Below are 21256 nucleotides of genomic sequence, written 5' to 3' on the forward strand. Positions count from 1 at the left end.
AGAGTGGATATAAACATATGTGGCAATTGACTTCAGTTTTGACCTTAAATCTTTAAAAGCGTTGAACTTTTGTATCTGTCCATTAGTCCATCTGGTCCTAATAGAGTATTCTCTCATTTAGACCAGAAGGCTGTGATTCTAATTACACTTGCTTGGAAGTAAGGGTAATTTAAATCAAATTGACATATATGAATAAATAAATTAAGCTTGAAAGAAATTTTAAAATACTGTACTAATAAACACGAAGACTTTATGTACCATCTCCCTTTTAACATGGTCCCAAGAACGTACTGGAAAGTCAAAGAATGAATCCTATTAACCTTTAGAAACTTTCATTCCATTAGTTTTGGCTTATCCATTTTTTCTATAATGTAGGACACAGAAAATAAAGACCTTGAAAAGGAATGCAAACAAAAATAAAAGTTATTAGTTTGGATGAGGCAAGTCAATCTTAAAAACTGAAATATGGCTTGTGTTGTCAGCTGTGGAATCAAAATGCAGTTCCTATGCATGTTAGAAACCCAAGATTTTCTTTGGATAATACCTCTCAGATGCAGAGCAGTTCCATCCAGAGCAGGCTATGACCCTAACCCATGGTTGGTTTGACCAAAACTCTGGAGTTGTGTTGCCAACATTTGCTCTAGTACCTTACTTAGAAAGGGAAGATTAGAGACTGGCTGATAGGTACATCGGGAAGTAGGGACCAATGAAGGCCCTACAGTTTTCAACAAGGGTCTTTCAATTGCTTTTTTAGTGAACTATGGCTGTATATTGGCTTGTGTAACATCAAAGCACCACATGTATGACTGTGAAGTCTGATTTTACACATATGTAAGCTTTATTCAGAAGTAGGTCTGAACCAGCCTAAGGTGCAGGCTGGTTAGCAGCCAGCTGCAATAAATCACTATGACCAAGAGGTCATGAGTTCGAGGGCAGCCCATGTCGGAGTGAGCATCTGACCATTAAAATAGAAAATAGCTCTGCTCATTGTTGACCTAAGCAACCCAAAAGATAGTTGCACCTATGAAGTAGGAAATTTATGTACCACTATTTGGGGAGGCTAATTTAACTAATTTACGACACCATAAAAATGTCCAGCAGCATTTGGAATGAGGAAGTTGGCATCACAGTGGATGATGAAGCAGCTGCTCCCCCTGTGGCCAGAATCAAGCATCCCTTCAGGAAGCTGGAAGCTAGAGAAGGTTAAATTGCCTCTGTGTCTGTCTCTGTCTCTATGTTCATATGGCATTGAATGTTTGCCTTGTATGTGTACATTATGATCCACCCTGAGTCCCCTTCGGGGTAAGAAGGGCAGAATATAAATACTATAAATAAATGTAAAGAAATAGAATGAACATATTGATAGTTTGGGTTCAGCTTTACACCTAAATCGGCTGGATACTCATTCTATAACTTAATATTTATAGGCACTGAAACAATGTAAAATACAACACAGAGGTTTATTTCTCATAGGTTCCATCATTATGATGGTTTTCCCAACCCAAATCCATCCAACTCTTTGGGGCTACAATTTCTTTTCATCCCAAAAACTTTGGCCAATGGCCAGGGATAATGGGTGTTGTTGTTTAAAACATTTTTTATTTCTTACATTTTTCATGCCAGTTATTTGTAAGATAGATGCAATCCGTTTTGGACAGCAAAATCTATGGAGGTTCATTCTAAGGCCATCACTTTTATAGAAAAACGATTCTCCCTTCCTATAAATAATGTATGTCTTAATGAAAAACGGGGAAACCGCACTAGCTCAAATAAATGCTTTTTGTCTGACAGCTGTCAGGATGTATTTTCCTGGAAAAGCAATGCTTTTTTCTAAAAAAAAAATCTTAACAGTACCTCTTTGTACTAAAAACATTAAATAACTGTGATTTTGTTGCGGAGATATGAGAAGGGAGCAAGGATGTGGTTGAATCATTCAAACCTGAAAGCCTAAGAGAATCAGTTTGTGTGTGCCTTGTCATCCCCCAAGTTCAATTCCCTTTGGGCAGCTGACTTTCCTCCCTTGAAGTAGATGGTGCAAAATTACATATTACAGTTTTTTAAAACAAGATATTACAACTGAGGAAATGTCTTGGAGGGGCAGTCTGATATTTGAGCTATCAGCTTCCCAGTTGACATACTATTTATCATGCTGCCCTTAGAGTGAAGAAAGTGTTCAGGAAAGACAAGTAATAAAGGCTTCCTCCTGCATCATCCACTCTCAAAGCAGAAGAATTCATTCAAAATTGAATGCACTCTACTGCTAAAATCCACCTGCATGAGGAAATCTGCCTCATCAGAAAGGAACATTCTCCATGCTGGACTATTCTCTACAAGTAGAGAAGTACAGGCAGTACCAAGTTACAAACATCTGATTTACAAGCAACTCTTAGTTAAGAACAGCGGCGAGACAACAGGAAATGAGAGAAATATACCCCAAGTTCTTTTAATCAAGTATTCTGGGGGTTTTTTATTCTGAAAAAGACTAGCTGACTGAAATTGCCAATTCACCATGATTCTGACTGGCTGTTCCAGCCAAAGATCTTCAGTCAACCAGCTACTAAGTTTTGAAGTTATTGTATTTTAGTACTGCATCAGATTGTGTGGATGTCCTTTTAGAGGCTCTCTCTTTTCCTGTGTAATAATTTAATACAATGGGTCTTTGATATCCATTTGGGTGTTGTTCTAGGATCTCTCCCTGCTCCAGTATAAAAACTCATTGATTCTTAAGTCCCATTATATACAATGGAACAGTAAAATGGTCATCTATAGAATGGCAATTGAAGTGTGCTTAATGGATATATATATATATATATATATATATATATATATATATATATTCACGCAATGGGTGGTTGAATCCATGGAGAAAGACTCCATGGACATGAAAGGCCAATTGTATATCTCCTCTTGTGTCCATGATGGAGAAAGCACTTCCCCAAGGGCCAGGTTTACCATGAGACAGTATGAGGCATTTGCCTCAGATGGCTGAAACAGGAGAGTGACAAAAATGCTATAGCTGGGCTGTAGCACAACTGGTAAATCACCAGCAGTAATAAGATCTGCCAACCAAAACGTGGCCAGTTCGAAGCCCGGTTGGGGCGAGCACCTGACTGCCAAGTCCTCTTCACTGTTTACCTAAGCAGTTTGAAAACAGCTGAGCTGTAAGTAGAGAAAGTAGGTACTGCTAATTTATCGGGGGAGTTATTTTACGACACCATAAAATGCCGGTGACCGGAATGAGGAAGTCCTGATGGTTCTTCATCATAGAGAATGGAGCAACAGCACTCCCTGTGGCAGAATCCAAGCACAACTTCCAAGCACAAACTCCATGGCACCGAAGGTGGAATTCAAAACACAACATACCTCCTTTCAGTAGGTGTACAGTAGAGTCTCACTTATCCAAGGCTCGCTTATCCAAGGTTTTGGATTATCCAATGCATTTTTGTAGTCAATGTTTTCAATATATTGTGATATTTTGGTGCTAAATTCCCAAATACAGTAATTACAACATAACATTACTTCGTATTGAACTACTTTTTCTGTCAAATTTTTTGTATAACATAATGTTTTGGTGCTTAATTTGTAAAATCATAACCTAATTTGATGTTTAATAGGCTTTTCCTTAATCCCTCCTTATTATCCAAGATATTCGCTTATCCAAGGTTCTGTTGGCCCATTTAGCTTGGATAAGTGAGACTCTACTGTATTTACAATTTGCATGACATTTTTGCTATAATCATCAATAATATTTACAGAGGAGAGAGTAAAGCTGCTGGACTCTTTGGGCTGCAAAGATATTATTATTTAGTCAATTTAAACTGCTTTAAAGCTGTGGAAGAGTGGGGAGTTAGTTCTTTGGCCAGCAAGGTTTCTTTCCCTCAGGGATTTGCAGGGAGAAAATGAGAATTGAGCATGTTCTGAAAATAAGCAGTTTTCAAAGAAGCCAGACGGCTTTACAATACTTGGGTAAATGTACATCATTGGTTGATGGATGATCTGAACAAAGGGTTGATCAGCCAGGAAATAATCAACCTACTTCAGCTGAAGAACTGCTGGGCCAGTGTTCATTTCTGTTAGTTATCTCCTCCCCTTCAAGAAGGATAATTCATTTTAAAAAATACCCCCTACTTTTAAGGAATATTCTTATTTTGTATGGAATAGTGAAACCGGCTGATAGAGAGAGTGCTAGAAATTCACCAATACATTATATCCAATGGCCACTCGATCTCCTGAATTTGAATGGAGTATGCCTGTTCTACTGTATACAATCTGTGTATGCACTTTATTATATGTACTTTGTTTTGTTTTATTTTATATATGAGATGTTTTGCTAGCATAGTCTGTACTTTGCTGTACCATCTGGGGGAAGGCAGGTGAATGTAATGCTACCTTCTCATTTCTTACCATTTTTATTGCCTGGCTTCCTCCACAGAACAGCCCTTTTAATCTTTGGAGTTTAATTACTGGCCCAGACAGTTCTCTGGAGTTTGGTGTGAGAGGAATAACAAGCCCACAAACAAAGTTTTTCCCCCAAAAGAAACTTTGTAGTGAAAGTGAGGCAATAAATGAAACCATTTCAGAGAAGATATTTTCTCTCTCCTGGCTTCATTGAGCCATAGCCTTGGCTTTCTTAATTTACCCCAGCATCTTAATAGCCAGGTATATTCCCAGCTTAGTGTATATGCAATGGGCCTTCGGTATTTGCTAAGATTTGGTTCCAGGACTCACCCATGGCCACGGATACAAAAATCAGTAGGTGCTCAAATCCCTTTTGTATGGAATGGCATAGTAAAATGGTGCCTTTTATATAAAATGGCAGACCACTCAAACTGCTAGATAGTGAAATGGCAGGAGACTACATCAGGGTCTGCCAATCCATCAGCATAATGTTTGGTGTGTAGCAAAATCAAGGTCTGCTATTCTCAATCAATGGTTGGTTGAATCTGTGGACTCAGCGCCCATGGTTATGGAGGGCCAACTCTGCAGTCTTTTCTGTATTACTTCTGACCATTTAGCTAAAAAAGTAGATATGTGAGTACATTTCTGTTTCATCTTTAATGATACGTCATTAAGCTTTGAGTGTCCTGTGACTTCATTTCTTCTCTAAAGTGCTAGGTTTCTCTGGTTACATTTCGGCTCTCTTGAAACATCTTAAAAATGTAAAAAGACAATTTTGTGAAAAGGTTGACTTCAAAACAAAACATGAAAATTTAAATGTTTGACATCACTTAATAACAACAACAACAACAACAACAACAACAACAACAACAACAACAACAACAACAATAAAGCTTTATTTATATCCCACCCCCTCTCCTCAAGGGGATTTGGGGCGGCTTGGTAGCATTGGGGGAAGGGGGGAATATGAAGACTCGATTCTGAAATTCTTTGAAAGCTGCTGTCCATCAGTGGAAATTATACTGAATTAGAATAGGAAATGGTAGCTTCATATGCCCATATGAACAGTAATATCAATTTAATGTTTTTTTTCTATTCTAAATTGTCCTATATGACAGAGATTGGAAATCACTGGTACATGCCATTAAATCACTGATACATACCATTTCAATGCAGAATTTGTTGTTCTACTTTACATAACTAGATCATTTTCCCATTCAAAAGGGAATATGTTATGGAAATTGTACGTATAAAATGATGAGAAAATATTGCCTTCTGGCAATAATTATATTTATTCACAATGGATTAGAATAGTATAGACTAGGTATAGGCAGTAGACAGCGTGTGAGAGAGTATGTTGAAAACAAGGAGTTAGGTGTTGATTTTGGTCAAGGAGGAAATGAGAAGTAAGTAGGGACATATTTCTGAAAACAAAAGTCCTAGTTTGAAAATGTCTAAATTAAAGAGGAGGCATAGCAGAGGAGGCCTGGAGTGAACAGCCAAAAGGCTAAATAGGTTTCAACAAACACAACAAATACCAAGCAGCAAGACGACAATAATATCAAATAAACAGTTAAGGGGAATTTCCCATGGGCTTAGATGTCTTTACATTAATGCCCAGAGCATGGTAAATAAACAAGATGAGCTTGAAGTCTTAGCATGACAAAACAGTTATGACGTAGTAGGCATAACTGAAACCTGGTGGGATGAGTCCTATAATTGGAATGTAACAATGGAGGGGTATAACCTATTTCAAAGAAATAGATCAAACAGGAGGGGGAGTGAAGTAGCATTATATGTCAAAAATATTTACACCTGTGAAAAAATGCAAGACTTCAATCCTGGAAACCAGATTGAGAGAACCTGGATAAGAATTAAGGAAACAAGGACTGGAAAAAATATAGTCGCGGGCTCTACTATAGACTTCCAAACCAGACTGAAGAACTGAATGAAGCCTTCCTTGACCAGATGACCAAACATGGAGAAAGAAGAGATATAGTAGTAATTTCAACTATTCTAATATTTGTTGGAAAACAAACTTTGCCAAGAGCATAAAGTCCAACAAATGCCTCACTTGCCTCTCAAACAATTTTATTGTCCAGAAGGCAGAAGAGGCAACAAGGGGATCAGCTATTCTGGATCTGAAACTAGCCAACACTGAGGACCTGGTCAATTGAGTGGAAATGGTGGGATCCTTGAATGGGAGTGATCATATTCTCCTGGAGTTGTGATACAAAGAAGGGGAAAACGAAGAGCAGTCAGACATGCATTCTAGACTTTAGGAGAGCTGACTACAGGAGATTTAAGGAAATACTGAGCATGATTCTATGGACAGGAATACTAAAAGAAAAGAGAGTTAATAATGGATGGGAGTTTCTCAAAAGTGGGATACTGAAGACACAATTGCAAGCAGTGCTAGCAAGGAGAAAAAAAATAAGAAAAGTGTAAAGAAATGAGAATGAATGTCCAAGGAACTTTCAGCTGAGCTAAGATTTAATGAGGACATGTACAAGAAATGGGAAAGGGGGGGGGGAATCACCAAAGAGCAATTAAAACAAATAACCAATGCATATAGGGAAAAGGTTTGTAAGACTAAGGCGCAAAATGGGTCCTGGCTTGCCAGAGAGATTAAAAACAATTAAAAGGGATTCTTTGGTTATCTCAGTAGAAAAGGAAAGAAAAGGGGAACAGTAGGGCCTTTTTGGTGAGAAGGTGGTGAAATGCTAACAGGATAGGGAAAACGTAGAGCTGCTCAATATCTTATTTGCTTCAATATTCTGTCAAAAGGAAATCAGTATTCAACCTGAGCAATATGGAGCAGACGAGGTAATAGGGGAAATGCAAAATACAATTGCCATCCAGTCAGCCTGACATCAATACCAGGAAAGATTCTGGAGCATATCGTTAAAGAGGTAGTCTGTGATTACTAAAAGTTAATATGGATTTCTCAAAAGCAAGTCATGCCAGACTAATCTTATCTCTTTTTTATAGAGTTACAAGCTTGGCAGATGTAGGAAATGCTGTGGATGTAGCATATCTTGATTTCAGTAAGGCCTTTGACAACGTGACTTTTTTGCATGACTTTTTTGTAAACAAACTAGTCAAATGTGGGCTAGGCAATGCTACTGTAATGTGGACCTGTAATTGGTTAAGCGACAGAGCCTAAAGAGTGGTCACCAATGGTTCCTATTTATCCTGGAAAGAAATGACTAGTGGAGTACCACAGGGTACAGTCCTGGGTCCACTTTGGTTCAACTTCTTTATTAATGACTTGGATGAGGTTTTAGAAGGCATACTTATCAAGTTTTCAGATAACACCAAATTAGGAGGAATAACTAATAGAGCTGTGCAAAATTATCATTAATCCTGTAAGTCATTAGAAATTTGTTAGATTTGTTCAAACAAATCGCTATTAAGAAATATGCAAAATAGGGGGGAGAAATATTTAAGAATCGAAACACCAATAATTTCTGTTAAGATTTTGTAACATTGAGAAGCCTCCCAAAGTCAGTTTAATTTTCAGTATAAACATTAAGCAATGTTGGTAAAGCTAAAGAGGCCATTGCTAGACCGAGGCTGCTTGCTGGTCACCATAAGGAAGAGCAGCTTGCTGGTCTGGGTGGGAGACTGCGGACACAGCATTCTGGAAAATGTAGTTTGGGAAGAGAATTCAAAGGACCCTGCCCTAAACTACATTTCCCAGAATGCAATGCTTAGTATCAGAAAACCCAATGGGGGTTGCAATAACCAGCCCTTTAGTGTCAAGTCAATAATAAATAAAATTATTGAATCTGCAAAGAGGACTAAAGTAAGTAAGTAAGTAATAGTATAATTTTGTACTAAGTTAAAGTTCTATGGTTAATTTTGTGTCATATAGACACATTGTTAGACAGACATTCAAGGAGATTGCTGCTGTGGCTTTTTGGGGAGAAATGTTTTTGTCTAAACTTTTAGAAATTCCCAAAAATCAGTAGACATTCTCTAAAATGAGGGAGAAATGAGTCCCTGAAGTTTCCCCACTTGCTCAATTACTTAACGAAAAAAATAACAAAAATTGTTACTTCATTATTGTTACAAAAATAGTTTTGGAAATACTTTCAAAAACAATTCACTCCCTCCTCAATTTCATAATGAATTTCGTATTGAATTTTTTTCATTGATTGTGTAGCCCTAATACTCCAGAGAACAGGACCAGAATTCAAAATGACCTCAATAGATTAGAGAGCTAGGCCAAAACTACGTAACAAAATGAATTTCAACAAAGACAAATGTAAAAGACTACACTTCAGCAGAAAAAAATGCAATGCACAGATACAGGATAGGTGACACTTGGTTCAACAACAATATATGTCAAAAAAAATCTTGGAGTCTTCATGGACAACAAGTTTAACATGAGCAGCTAAAAAAGCCAATGGGATTTTGGGCTGCATAAAAAGGGGTATAGTGTCTAGATCAGGGGTCCTCAAACTTTTTAAGTGGAGGGCCGTTTATGGTCCCTCAGACTGCTGAGGGGCCGAATTATCATTTGAAAAAAAACCCGAACAAATTCCTACGCACACTGCACATGTCTTACTTGTAGTACAAAAAATCCCCAACATTTATTTACTACATTTATACCCCACCCTCTTTCACCCCGAAGGGGACTCAGAACAGCTTACAAGTTTTATGTACATATAATATATTATCAGCATAGCACAAAATTAGCATTATATATTATTATATTGTACTATGGGGCCTCCGGTGGCGCAGTGGATTAAACTACTGAGCTGGTGAACTTGTGGACCAAAAGGTCACAGGTTTGAATCAGAGGAGCGGAATGAGCTCCCACTGTTAGCTCCAGCTTCTGCCAAACTAGCAGTTCGAAAACCTGTCAACAGGTACAGCTCCGGTGGAAGGTAACGGAGCTCCATGCCATCATGCCAGCCACATGGCCTTGGAGGTGTCTACAGACAACGCTGGCTCTTGGGCTTAGAAATGGAGATGAGCACCAACCCCCAGAGTCGGACACGACTGGACTTAACGTCAGGAGAAAACCTTTACTTTACTGTACTATACCAATATACTGTAATATTATTAGTAATATTACATTTGATATAATATAATAAATATTATTATATTGTATTATTATTAGTATTGTATGATATTATAATATTCGTATCAATATTATATGTATACACAATATTTTATATTATCACCATAGCACAATATTAGTAAATGAAAGAACAATACAATATTTAAAAATAAAAAGAATTGTAACCAACATACAGTAAACCTATCAGGATTTCAATGGTAAGTGTGGGCCTGCTACTGGCCAATGAGATTGTCATGTTAAGTAGGATTGTTGTTGTTGTGTGCCTTCCAAGTCATTTCAGATTTTGGCCGAGCCTAAGTCTAAAGCTGAGGGCCGGGGGCCACATAAATGACCTTGGAGGGCCGCATCTGGCCCCCGGGCCTTAGTTTGGGGACCCCTGGTCTAGATCAAAGAAAGTCATGGTGCCTCTCTATTCTGTTTTGGTTAGAGCTCACCTGGAATACTGTGCCCAATTCTGGACACCACAGTTTAAAAGAGATATTGACAAGCTGGAAAGTGTCCAGAGGTGGGTGATCAATGGTGTGGAGACCACGCCCTATGAGGAGCATCTTAAAGAACTGGGTATGCTTAGCCTGCAGAAGAGAAGGTTAAGAGGAGACATGACAGCCATGTATAAATATGTGAAAGGATGTCATAAGGTCTTCCTTGCAAGCTTGTTTTCTGCTGCCCTGGAAACTAGGGCTCGGAGCAATGGGTTCAAATGACAGGAAAGAGATTCCGCCTGAACATTAGGAAGAATTTCCTGACAGTAAGAGCTAATCAGCAGTGGAACTCTCTGCCTCAGATTGTGGTGGAAGCTCCTTCCTTAGAGGCTTTTAAACAAAGGCTGGATGGCCATCTGTCAGGAGTACTTTGATTGTGCCTTTCTTGCATGGCAGGGGGTTGGACTAGATGGCCCACATGGTCACTTGCAACTCTATAATTCTATGATTCTATGAAAGGCATAGGAAACAATGTGTGTGAAACAATGGCAGTAACCCAGCATTCTGAAATAAAACATCTATTTTCAGACAATGCATTTTATTACATGTTATAAAAACCTCTGTATTCACATTGGCACTTGGTAATTTTCTATTGAATACTGCTGCAATAAATACTAGTTCTGTAATAGGAAGTTTGAGGTTTCAAATTACTGAAAAAATTAAGAGTACTGCTTCTGCATAATAGTTGTGAAATCTGAGAAGTGTTTTGTGTTGCTAGTGTTGCCAACATCTGTTAACTAATATCAAGGCCCTGAAGAGAGCAAATCAGAATTGAAAATCGAGAAAACCAAAGTGCTCTTCCAACAGGCACCAGCTAATCCCTCTTCATTGCCAGGAATATAGCTTAAGGGTATAACATTAGAAAACGTTGACCATTTCCACTCTCTTGGCAGCCACCTCTCCACAAAAGTCAACATTGACACTGAAATACAACACTGCCTGAGCTCTGCGAGTGCAGCATTTTTCCGAATGAAGCAGAGAGTGTTTGATGATCAGGATATCCGTAGAGATACCAAGGTGCTTGTTTATAAAGCCATTGTCCTCCCAACCCTGCTATACGCCTGCGAAACGTGGACGTCTACAGACGTCACACTCAACCCCTGGAGCGTTTCCATCAGTGCTGCCTCAGAAAAATTCTGCAAATCTCTTGGGAAGACAGGTGGACAAATGTCAGTGTGCTGGAAGAAGCAAAGACCACCAGCATTGAAGCGATGCTCCTACACCATCAACTCCACTGGACTGGCCATGTTGTCCGAATGCCCGATCACCGTCTCCCAAAGCAGTTACTCTACTCTGAACTCAAGAATGGAAAATAGAATCTTGGTGGGCAGGAAAAGAGATTTAAAGATGGGCTTAAAACCAACCTTAAAAACTGTGGCATAGACACTGAGAACTGGGAAGCCCTGGCCCTTGAGCACTCTAATTGGAGGTCAGCTGTGATCAGCATTGCTGCGGAGTTTGAAGAGGCACAAATGGAGGGCTTAAGGGAGAAACGTGCAAAGAGGAAGGCGTGTCAAGCCAACCCTGACCGAGACTGTCTTCCACCTGGAAAGACGTTCTCACTGTGGGAGAACATGCAGATCAAGAATAGGTCTCTTCAGCCACCTACAGACACACCCCCAAGACACCAGAAATGGAGGACCATCATCCTCGGCCTACGAGGGATCACTTAAGTAAGTAAGGAAGATCTAATGATTTTCATGTAGATGGTCTCAGTTTTAGTTACTGCCACCTTCAGTTAACGATTAATTAGTTAGCAGTTGATGGAAAATACCTCTTTGTCTGAGAGTCTCTGACAGCCAGAATAGAAAGTACTGGGGAAAATCTCCCCCCTGGATCCTACTATACTGAATAACTATCAGCCAGTCTCAAATATTACATTTTTGGGCAGGGAGCTATAGCATGTGATGCCTTTCAACTCCAGGGGTTCCTGCTCCAGGATGAGGCAGATTATCAAATGTGTTTAGATCTGCATGTCCTTTGCTTATTGTATGTGTCCCATTTGTGTATTGATTGCTAAACACAACACAGAGCACATACATCATTTTTGTTTTGAGCTATTCAGACAACCTAAGAAAACTTTATCAAATATTATGCCACCTTACTTTCTATATCCTTGTGTAAAATTAATTGCCACATTCACAAAAAGATAATTTGACTGGAACAAAGGAACAAGCACAATGCTCCAGAATATATAGTTTATATCCACATTTTGTATTTCATAATTTCAGCATCAGATGGAGCAGGAAAGCAGAGAAGTGGGATAAGAATTAACAATCTATTTCTTCCCTGTGATTTCCCCCTCTATTAATAGTCCATGGTGCTTTCCCTTCTGTGCAGGTGCTGCTGCTCAGTCGTTTAGTCGTTTCCGACTCTTCGTGACCTCACGGACCAGCCCACGCCAGAGCTCCCTGTCAGCTGTCACCGCCCCCAGTTCCTTCAAGGTCAAGCCAGTCACTTCAAGGATACCGTCCATCCATCTTGTCCTTGGTCGGCCTCTCTTCCTTTTTCCTTCCACTTTCCCCGGCATCACAATCTTTTCCAAACCTTCCTGTCTTCTCATGATGTGGCCAAAATACTTCAACTTTGCCTCTAATATCCTTCCCTCCAGTGAGCAGCCGGGCATTATTTCCTGGAGGATGGACTGGTTGGATCTTCTTGCGGTCCAAGGCACTCTCAGGATTTTCCTCCAGCACCAAAGTTCAAAAGCATCTATCTTCCTTCGCTCAGCCTTCCTTATGGTCCAGCTCTCTCATCCATAGGTTACTACAGGGAATACCATTGCTTTGACTATGCAGACCTTCGTGGCCAGTGTGATGTCTCTGCTTTTCACTATTTTGTCAAGGTTGGCCATTGCTCTCCTTCCAAAAAGTAGACGTCTTCTGATTTCCTGGCTGCAGTCTGCATCTGCAGTGATCTTCGTGCCTAGAAATATAAAGTCTGTCACTGCCTCCACATTTTCTCCTTCTATTTGCCAGTTGTCAATAGGTGTGGTTGCCATAATCTTGGTTTTCTTGATGTTTAACTGCAACCCAGCTCTTGCACTTTCTTCTTTCACCTTGGTGATAAGGCTCCTCAGCTCCCCCTCACTTTTGGCCATCAGAGTGGTATCATCTGCATATCTAAGGTTGTTAATGTTTCTTCCAGCAATTTTAACGGCAGCCTTGGACTCATCAAGCCCCGCATGTCGCATGATGTGTTCTGCGTACAAGTTGTGCAGGTAGTGATGGAATTTCAAACTATCTGAGCCTCCACACCAGGTAAAACTCTTAATTCCAATCTGTTGGAGATGTCCTGTTGTCATAAATCATTATTCTTATTAAAATAAAAAATAGAAGATTGGTTGGATAAGAGATCTATTAATTGCATAGAAAATGACATTTGTTTCCAGAGGCGGTTGTACTATTTTGAACACATAATTAAAATGCGCATCAAGGGATAACACTTGGCACACACACATCTACAAATGGAAGAAATGCACAAAGAGGGTTGCTGAGTTTAATTTCAGTCCCTGATAGACCAACATATCTCCCCTCAAAGAACATCAAATGACTATCTGTGGCAGACCACACCAGATGTGTTATTAAAAAGTAACATGTCCCTAATTTGCTTCCTCTGAAACAGATTAAAACTAAGTAAAAAAAGCAAATAAAACAACTATCCACCAAATACTGCAAAAAATATCATCGGAATGTGATTTCTTCACTGCCCATTAGTCTGTATCAGAAGCATTTTGCTTTTTAATAACGTGCAAGGACACAGCAAACCTTAATCAGCTCTACAAGTAATTGAATTGCCTAGAGCTTCAGCTAATAGATGTCTGATGATTTCATTTCTGTTATTTTTTAAAATTCATCATCATATTTTATTCCAAACGATAGTGTAACCTTAGCATAGTAGCAAAATGTTGCTACCTTTAAGTCTGTGTATGCACTTTTGTTAGTACTTTTTGCTGCTGTACTTTTGTGAACCTTGAAAATTCCAGTTAATTGCTAACCAACAAATCAAGTGAAGTGCAAAGAGAAGAGATGCCAATAAGTGGATTATCTACCGGAGAAGAGACAGGTAAATAAAATGAAGCAAAATCAGTTGCCCTTGCAAAGGACATATGTCAGGGCCATAGACTCTGGGTTTTCTAATCTGCACATAAGTATTTTTGTGCAAATGTGTTTTTAAATTTGTCGTATCATACTTTATAGTAGTGGCATATGAACTCCCATGTATTGCACAGAGTGGGATAATAGTTCAGTATTCCTGAATCCAGTTTCAAATTTGGAAGCTCTTTAATACTTCTGATGATATTGGATTTCCTAAAAATTCCCAACTACAACCAAGGGCATTGGCACTTTCTCCTCTCTGTGGAATGCCTTATCCATGGGTCATACAAAAATCCCTAATTTTGGCACCAAGACCTGCCCTTGGCTTATACATGAGATAGATCTCTACATGAGCATATATGGCAATTCTCAATTAGTACGTAGTGAATAATTAAACTATGAAGTTCACTACTGTATGATGTTGTGATGGCAACCAATATGGGTTGCTGTGAGTTTTCTGGGCTGTATGGCCATGTTCCAGAAGCATTCTCTCCTGATGTTTCACCCACATCTATGGCAGGCATCCCCACTGAGAACCCAGTGATTCCGACCATGAAAGCCTTTGACAACACATGGCAGAAAATATGGTTGGCAGCTTTAAAGGGAAAATAAGTTTACAGATGAAAAGATTTTCAGTGGCCAATAATCGCATGGCTCCATTTTAGGTCTAGTACAAAAGGCATCTCATATTTCAGATTAGTTTTATTTCTCCATAACACAATGCCCATTTTAAAACACTATGGTATATATGGAGGATTGGTTGGTTTCAACAATATAGAATGGAGAGGATTTTTCAGATTTGTCAGAATTGCAGAGGTTTCTATTTCTGCTGCCACCAATATGTAGAGGATTCGAACTCGCTACCTGTATCAGTGCTGCCACCAATGCTTTATTCAGGAGCCTCTTTTAGGTTAGGATATTGAGAGAGAGACACATGACATTTTATGTGAGGAGAAACAAGAAATGGTTGTTTATTTGTAATTTGAACAGTAAATATGTGTGATGGTTCCATTAGCATTGAACAGTAAAGATGCTTAACGGTTTCATTAAAGGCTTATGCTGTTCTCTTCTAAGAATGTTCATATAACTTGGTTTCTGTGTAAATATCTTCCTTCACCAAGGAAAGACAAACAGGACAATTTAATTTTAAATCCACTTCTCCTGGGATTTAAACAAAAGTGCTCTTCAGGGATTTAAACAACAGTGCTCTAGACTAAAGAGTTCACAAATATAGGTCTCAGCCCTCCTGTTTCCTGGAGACTTTAACTATATTTCTCAGAGCGGCTTCCTTTTCAAAACACAGTTCCCAACTGACTGAGTTCCAAAAACCAACTCCTAACTAACTAACTTTCAACCCTAACCAAAAAAGAATGCTCTGGCTGCCTGGTTCAACTGTCACTTTGGCTCCACCCATCTCCAGTTGCTAAGCAACTTCTCATTTGCATCAGCCAATCAGACTGCACTTATGGTAGTAGGTGCATGACTGCTCCTCCCCCTTGCTCTGCTTGCAAAATGACCGCTCATCAGCCCTGCCTACAAAATGGGTGCACACCAGTCCTGCAAGGTGGGCCACTTACTAACATCCGTTACAGTATACAATATACTTGTCCATAGCAGTTGCTGAAGAAAATAAGTGGGAGAGGGCTTTGTACTCTTATCTTGCTTGAGATTCCTTTAGCCATTACTGTTGTTATTGCTATTGAAATCTACAAGTATAATATGTTAATATTCAGGATTCTACTTTCAATTTGCTCCTATGCAACAGTCAGCAGGCTGTGTCCCATGAGCATGGTCAATAATTATGAGGCCCAAATCCTCCTCCCCTTATGTTTTTTTTATACACTGAAGATTTTTGTATGCATTTACTTCTGCAAATCTGTTGAGAACTCCCTTTGTCTGTAGAGCAGGCATGGGACAACTTAAGCCCTCCAGGTATTTTGGACTTCACCTCCCACAATTTTTAACAGTTGGTAAGCTGTCTGGGATTTCTGGGAGTTGAAGTCCAAAACACCTGAAAGGCCAAAGTTTATCCATGCTTGTTCTAGAGGTTGATGTTGGCTGCATAAATGACATTCCCACTCTGCACAGCGAGTATAGATGAAAAGTTACGGTTTTCTTCCCCTCAGAGTAAAGATGTAGGGAAAATGGGAAAGAAGTTTGTGGATACCAACTTCTAACTTCTTAAGAGATTTGGAAAATAAGCAATATAATTTTCCAAAAGTAGGCCACAAGAGTTTCAGACTTATTTCCTAAATAGGCTCATCAGGAACCATACATTCCCGGGACTAAATCTCTCATACAGTATTGTGACAGCATCATTTCAAGTGCTAGTTAGCAGCTTGGCAGCAGTTCTATTTTAATCTTCGATGCTTTTGGTATTCATGACTTGACCATAAAGCCTCCCACTGTGATAAGGAGCTAGCCTTACAGCAAATTAATGATGGGAATGTTGGTGAGACTTGGAGAAATGGATGCATATACAGCTAAACGTGAGAAGATTTAAAAGAAATGAGTTTCTTCAGAATTCATCTTCTGAGATTTTGAACTTATTCGCAAGAGGTTCTTTGATGTCTCGACTCACCAGGCATTTGGTAGCTGTGGAAATGTATGGGTTTATTACTATAACATTTATAACTGAGTTTTAAAGATCCCTTTGAAATACTGTTACAATTCCACATCTAAAAGACACAGAGGTCTAGAAAGAAATGCAACACATTTACCATGCAAAAGAAGTTTAGCTTTATTTTGCATGTGCCAACATTTTGCTGTGTTTATTTTCTTGACTACAGATTAGGGTTTCTCTCTGTGTTAATAAACAGCTTTTTGTTAAGAAAAATTGCTTCTTTTTGGATTGTGTGGTGCTCATGCAACCTGATGTAATATTATCTGGCCCACATTAAAGACTGTTTTTAAAGGCAACTGAAAATTAATCCTGAAAATTGGTTAGGGTAGCCTTTCTCACTTAGTGTATTTCTACCATAATGTTCCTCATGCTGAGCCACTGGTCAGAGATGTTAGGCATTGCAGTTCCAAACCTTTGTAGGACACCAGGTTACGATAGAGTAGGTTAGAGATTATAAACGATTAAAATTATACCTTGGTATTTCAGAAGAGACCAACTGCTCTTTAATGCAGTCAGTGGCAAAATCAAGTAATTACATACAAATTGTATATATTAGACTCAATCTTATCCCAATGAGAAAACAATGAGAATACAGTACTTAGTGCATGTATATCAATCTGTGACTGACACACATTCATTATTATATAGAAGCAGACTAAAAGAGTATTCTATTATTCTTTTGATAAGGATACAGATGGGAAAAATGTTCACTGTGTTCACATATCCATATGATTTTTCCTGAAAGGTAATGGTTCATGTCCATCTTGCCCTTGGAATAGTATATTTTGAGAACTTCAGTGCATTTCAGTGGAGGAGATTTTTATGCATACAATCAGACTTCTATATCAATGGATTCTGCATCAACAGATTCAACCTTCCATAGTTGGAAAATATTTCTCTGTCAAAAAAACAAATTGAAACTAAATCCAGACAAGATAGAGGTGCTTGCCATCAAGGGTCCTTATCTGGGGATGGAGGTATGTCAAAAACTCCCCCTGAAAATCTGTGTCCGCAGCTTGGGAGTGCTCCTGGATCAGTCTCTTTAAATGTCAGCCCAGGTAGATGTGATGTGTTTACTACTAGCTTTGGCTGATATGTCAGCTGTGCACCTTCCTAGATTTGGAGGACCTAAAAATGATAGTGCATGCACTGGTAACCTCATGGTTGGGCTTCTGTAATGTGCTTTACATTGGACTACCTTTATTTCAAGTTCAAAAACTTCAGTTGGTTTGTCAGGCTATCTCCAGTCAAAAGACCCTTCCGAGTTTAGGAAAGTCTGGTAGCCCTTCAAAAGGTTTTTAGAAGGAAAGACTATTTCAACCTGGGGGTTTCAAATTTGACTATTATAAATTTTAATTTTCACCACTCGTTTAACTTCCTTCTGTTAAAAAAAAAAAAGGTCATGATGAAGAAAAAAAAAAGAACTACAGTTCACAATTGCTGGTGGCTTGTGAACAGGTTGTGAAACAGTGAGCTTTTTGCTTTTGCTTTTTGGTGTATTTCTTTGGCAAGTACTTTGCATTTTTATATCGCCATTTGTTCAGTTTTTTTTCTTTTTTATATAAATATGGACATTTTAGCTTTGTTTTCAGTTTTTGGTTTTTTCTCTCTCCCTTTTTGATCCTTTTTAAATCTCAGTTTTCCCACTTTCTATACAATCAAGTGTTCTCACTCTTTTGATGTTAATTTACTCTATCTTATAAGGTAAAACTTCAATAAAAATATATATTAAAAAAAACTCCAGTTGGTTCAAAATACAGTAGTCAGATCAGTTACATCTAGGAGTGAGCATATTATACCCATATTAAAGTCACTCCACTGGCTGCCAATTAGGTTCTGCGTAAAGTACAGAGTTGGTTTTGACCTTTAAAGCCCAATATGGTTTGGGTCCAGGTCACCTACGGGATCACCTTCTTCTGCATAATCAGCCATGGAGGACACTAATGTCTTCTGGTGGGTGGCTACTCCAACAAACCTGAATCCAACTATTGACCATCGCTCAGAGGACCTTTTCATCAGCCACCCCACAACTGTGGAATGACCTGCCTGAAGAGCTTTGACAGCTAAATTAGCTATTGGAATGTAAGACACATTTGATGACTTATCTCTTCCGGCAGGTCTACCCAGCCAGTTTTAATCATGAATTTTAAACTTGCGTCTTATGTTTAATCTTTGTTCTGTGTATTTAATATGACTTTTCCAGAAATATGTTTTAATATGTGTGTTTTATAAAATGTTTCAGATGATTATGTGTTTTTAGCAATATTGCAACCCACCTTGGGTGATGAGAAGAGGCAGGTAAGAAATAAAATTACTATTATTATTGACACAAAGACATAGTATGACACAGCAAACGAGATCTATATGCTGGATTTCGTATCATAAAATCACAAGTTGAACACTTCCCAAGTGTTTAGGACTGTGTGATGTATTTTCGGATGGTGCATGCAGATCCCAGTAAGGTGGCATTTTGCAGTTGACAGATCGTAATTTTGTCAATGTTTATTGTTTCCAAATGCCGGCTAAGATCTTTTGGCACGGCACCCAGTGTGCCAATTACCACTGAGACCACCTGTACTGGTTTATGCCAGAGCCTTTGCAGTTCAATCTTGAGATCCTGATAATGGCTGAGTTTTTCCTGTTGTTTTTCATCAATCTGACTGTCACCTGGTATGGCGACATCAATAATCTAAACTTTTTTCTTTTCCACAACAGTGATGTCTGGTGTATTGTGTTCCAAAACTTTGTCAGTCTGGATTAGAAAGTCCCACAGTATTTTTGAATGCTCATTTTCCACTACCTTTGCAGGTTTGTGTTCCCACCGATTCTTTACTGCTGGCAGGTGGTACTTGTGACATAGATTCCAATGAATCATTTGGGCCACATAGTTGTGCTTTGTTTGTAGTCCTTCTGTGCAATCTGCTTAGAATATCTGATTATTATTATTATTATTATTATTATTATTATTATTATTATTATTTTAAAAAAGTGAAATTCAAAGGAACAGATGAAATAAAATTAACAGATCTGATTTTTTAAAAGAAGTCTTCACTTGACACTAGAATGATACCTGTGTAAGTTGCATACAAGCTTCTCTAGAACAGTATCCTATCTCGGTTGACAAGTGACATGGGAAAATTATTGTAGGTTACATAAACATGAAGTACATATGAAACCGATACTATTGGCTCATGTTTATGACATCAATGAATTGCTTCAGGGTTTACTTTGACATTTTCATGAGCTATCCAAGGTGCTGAACAACCCACCCACTCCTTATGGGTCCAGCACTTTATAAAGCACCTTTAATAGCTTGGAACTGATGCATGAGATCTGTGTAGTAAAAATAACAAAGGAGAAACTGAAATGCTGATGAATTCACAATGTGATACTGTCACAAGTCATATCCTGAAAGTTGCATACATATGATAATAACAGGAAGAGAAGCCATTTTGCTTGTTGTCCTTTTAAAAGCATAGTCTTGCATCTCATGAAATGAAGTCTGAATTTAGCTTACCTGAGATGTTGCCATCTGTTCATATGGAAAGACATTATATCTTGGCAGCCACAGTGTTTCCTTAACTCAACTTCACCTAGAACATTCAGTTCTTAGATCCTCATTAATAGATGCAGTGAAAAGCTGGCAAGAGTTGAAAGACAACGGTGATAATGAAGCCGGCACAATAGAGCACAGAAGCTAAATATAATTTGGCTAGACACCCACTAGAGAGGGAAGATGTTTACTTTATACAAGGAAGGTCATTTACCACTTGAATTGGTTTCATTAGTACAGGTGAGCCTGTACAGGTGCTATCACCCATGTCCAGCTAGAGGGAAAACATGGCCAATTATGAATGGAACAGCCTTAATTGATAAAGAATGCTCTGTTGGAGCAACCACTGACTAACCATTCATGAATCACAGTGATACTGTGATCATTATTTTTCTAGGTCAGGAAAATCACTTGTTATGCTAGAATAAGTGGAGTGGTGAATTCCTTCTTGTTAATGTCTTCAGGCAACCATATTCATGTATTCTCCAAGTCAGAGAGTAATCTGCATTGTGTCTCTCTGTAAACCTTTGGCACAGCAGGATTATGCATGCAAATTACTTAGACTGATAGACAACATGGTTTTCAACATATTTGCCAGGGATATTTGGCTACTCTATCACATGGGAAAAGAAGATGAGATATATCTGGAAATACTTGAAAGGTAAAAGAGCACTTAATGTAGCATGAGGTTAAGCTTTAAACACATAAAATTCTAGAATCATGGAGCTGGAAGAAACCGACAATAAGGGTCATGCAACTTTCTGCCATTTAGCTTTACAATCAAAGCACTCCCAACATGCAGTTCTAAAGCGTGTGTGTCAACATGTGTCTTCTGGGATATATGTGGCCAGTACTCATCTTGGGGCTACCCAGAGGTCTCCAATAAAAAAGAATAAAACAAAGAGAACAATGGCTCAGGATGTTGTGCTTTTCCCATAAAACAAGGCATACAGTCCCCCAAAGGAGAAGGAAGCTGAGCCCAAACTTTATTTTTGGGGGGGGGGGGGCTGG

The 21256-nt window shown here is 38.8% G+C and overlaps 1 long non-coding RNA gene across 1 annotated transcript in view; it reads right to left on the bottom strand.

Moving 5' to 3' along the window:
* The window catches only part of LOC134298947 (uncharacterized), a 32180-nt gene that overhangs the window by 9755 nt on the left and 1169 nt on the right, over positions 1 to 21256 (bottom strand). The window contains exon 2 of the long non-coding RNA XR_010006080.1: positions 20210 to 20332. This is a non-coding gene — a long non-coding RNA (uncharacterized LOC134298947). The remainder of the gene's footprint in view (positions 1 to 20209; positions 20333 to 21256) is intronic.

This window comes from Anolis carolinensis, chromosome 1 (assembly GCF_035594765.1).
Source record: "Anolis carolinensis isolate JA03-04 chromosome 1, rAnoCar3.1.pri, whole genome shotgun sequence".
NCBI classification, from domain to species: domain Eukaryota; kingdom Metazoa; phylum Chordata; class Lepidosauria; order Squamata; family Dactyloidae; genus Anolis; species Anolis carolinensis.